The sequence below is a fragment of the Octopus bimaculoides genome, chromosome 5 (assembly GCF_001194135.2).
Source record: "Octopus bimaculoides isolate UCB-OBI-ISO-001 chromosome 5, ASM119413v2, whole genome shotgun sequence".
Lineage (NCBI taxonomy): Eukaryota > Metazoa > Mollusca > Cephalopoda > Octopoda > Octopodidae > Octopus > Octopus bimaculoides.
In genome coordinates, this window is record NC_068985.1 from 51,082,150 (window position 1) to 51,085,567 (window position 3,418).

Sequence of the window (3,418 nt, forward strand, 5' to 3'; positions counted from 1 at the left end):
TGATAGGATTAGTAATAAAGATGGGGAAAAAAGAGTGAGAGCAACTGATGGATAACAAAAGAGATGGCTGATGGTAGGTAAAAGCAGCAGATGTCAATGAGGATTCTCTTGGGAGAAAAAGAGTGACAGCTAGCAATATAGATGGATAATGATAGGAGGTACTGGATATGAACTGAAACCATGGCATCCCTATTACATAAGCATTGTGATAGATGACAGAGTAACAAAGGATGATGGAAGGGAGATTGAATATGGATATACCATATACACTCCCCTGTTACATGGCTTAGTGAATTGGTGAGAGGGTGAATGATAAATGAGACAACATCAGAAAGAGCAATATATGCAGACTTAACTGGAATATAAAGGGCAGACAAATCACAAAATGTGCAGAAAACAGCTTCCGTCACATGCCAGGGATAAAAACTAGAAGTAGCTGATAGTTTCCATTACCTAGGTGACCAAGTCAGTAGCAGGGGTGGATGTTCTGAGAGCATAGCTGCTAGAATAAGAATCGCCTGGGCAAATTTCAGAGAGCTCCTACCTCTGCTGGTAACAAAGGGCCTCTTGCTCAGAGTAAAAGGTAGACTGCATGATGCATATGTGTGAACAGCCATGCTATATGGCAGTTAAACATGAGCTGTGACTGCTGAGGACATGCATAGGCTTGAAAGAAATGAAGCTAGTATGCTCCACTGAATGTGTAATGTCAGTGTGCGTACATGACAGAGTGTAAGTGCCCTGAGAGAAAAGTTGGACATAAGAAGCATCAGATGTGGTGTGCAAGAGAGACAACTGCACTAATATGGTCATGTGTTACATATGGATGAGGACAGCTGTGTGAAGAAGTGTCACACTCTAACAGTGTAAGGAACCAGTGGAAGAAGTAGACCCAGGAAGAACTGGGATGAGGTGGTGAAGCACGACCTTTGAACCTTGGGCCTCACAGAGGCAATGACAAGCAGCCGAGAGCGTTGGTAATAGGCTGAGCTTGAGACGACCCAGCACGCTGAGTGAGATTGTAGTCATGGCCTATGCCAATGTCGCATAACCGGCCCTTTTAAAAGTGCCCTTCAATTATCTGGCAATATGCTGTGCTTGAGAAGACCTGTTGAGTCAAGTAAAATCGTTGTCATAGCCAATGCCAGTACCACCTGACTGGCACCCATGCTGGTAGCATGTAAAAAGCACTATTTGAGCATGGTCAATGCCAGTACTGCATGACTGGCACCTGTGCCAGTGGAATGTAAAAGGCACCCACTAAAGTCTCAGAGTGGCATCCAGCTGTTGAGACCTTGCCAGATCAGATTGGAGCTTGGTGCAGCCTCCTGGTTTGCCAATCCTCAGTCAAACCGTCCAATCCATGCCAGCATGGACGTTAAACAACGACGAAGATGACGACAAGGAGTCACCTGCTGGCTTATTCCTCAGTGGATTCTCCTTGTTGCTTCAGTGATTTGAGAAATAACACAAAGATTGTACAAAATTGCATAAAAAAGTGGAAAGAATTAATTCATGAAATGATAATTTCTGACATAGGCACAAAGCCAGAAATTTGTTGGAAGGGGAACAGTTAATTATATCAACATCAGTTCTCAAGTGGTTCTTTATGTTATTGACCCTTGAAAGTGAAAGGCAAAGCTGGCTTTGTTAGGATTTGAATTCAAAATGTAAAAAGCCAAAACAAATACCACAAGGCATTTTGCTTGCTGCTTTAACAGTTCTACTAATTCACCGATAGCATCACAATAATACTACACTGAAATAAATATTAGGGACAAAATTATCAATTTAGAATCCTTTACAGCGGTGTCCAACATGCCTGCAGTCCAATGATAGAAATTAGTGAAACAATAAAAGAATTAGTAAAACACACACACACACATGCACAGAGTGACACAAACAAAAAGGAAACAAGTGTACACACACACACACACACACACACACACACACACATGCATAATTCAAAAGTATACAGTCATACATTCAGACACAATTACTCACACACACCTGCACAGAGAAATACACCAAAAAGAAAGTACGCATGCACACACACACACACACACACACACATTCCACTGTTATTTTGTTCAATATTGTGGTCATTTTTTCATTTGATGTTTCTTCACATGTTTTTATGTTACTAAATTTTATGAGAACCATGAGAATGGTTAAAGAGAACAGATGGGAAATTATAATATTGATTAGAACAAACCATCATATTTGTTTGAGAAATGTTATAAGCTCACAGCTGGTTAATTGAATGACTATGAACTACTTGTAAAAATTCAGTGGTTTTATATCCTGTCACTAGTATTTGTCTTTCATTTATCTCTTTACTGAGGAGTTGAGTATGTTATCAATGACCCTTTACAGGGCCTCTGAGACATGTGGGAGGGATGGAGAGGGAAAAGTATCCTCAGATTAGAGATCTGGCCCAAATGCTCACAGCAGAGTGAATTCCACTAAAGGTACACAAAGTGCCTGGTAGTGGTATTAAACCGGCAATGGAATGATTAAATCTACCACCCAAGTAGGTTATACTGGAATTTGAACTCAGAACACAATGAGTTAAAGCAAATACTGCAAGGCATCTGTTCTAATGCTCTAATGTTTGTGCCAGTCCACCACCTTAGACTGGTGCATTATTTATTGACTTTGGAAGGATGAAAGGCAAAGATGACCTTGGTATGATTTGAACTCAGAACACAAAATGCCAAAACCAATACTGAAAGCATTTCATCAGATGTTATAATGACTCTTCCCATTTACCAGATTTGTTGTATGTCTATGTTGATAAAAATGCTTAAATTCTAATGAACCAACCACATATCTACATATTAGGGAGAATCGCAACATTTGAGTGTTTTGTAGCTTGTGGTTCTGAGTTCAAATTCTGTTAAGTATGTGAGCCATAATGTAGACAACAGCTTGCTTCAATAAAAGTAAACTAATATAGGATTCACTCACCAGTCACTCACTCTGTTAGAAATAACAGCTAGATATCCCTCAAAACTTTATCATAATAAAAAAAGAAAAAGACATTTTAGTCCTAGGTATATGCAAAAATTATATGGTCATGGTTGGAATGCCTTTAATCACAGATCTGTTCAATCAGATATGCTGGAGCTAAACAACAGCAGCAACTGCCATCACCACCACCACTACTTCAAAATATAAACAAGTTTAATAAAACAACAAGTAAATTCTTGTAGTGCCACTTATACTTCATATAAATGCAAGCCAGTCTACATGGCCATTTGATCTGATAAGAATAGCAGTGAAATTTCACTCATAACACATCCTATGTAAAAGGAGTCCTACACATTCTACAACTTTCACACACAAACATGTATGACTTGGCTACATGTATCATACTTTTGTGTCTTAAGTGCTCATGTAGTCATTAGTAGAGCAG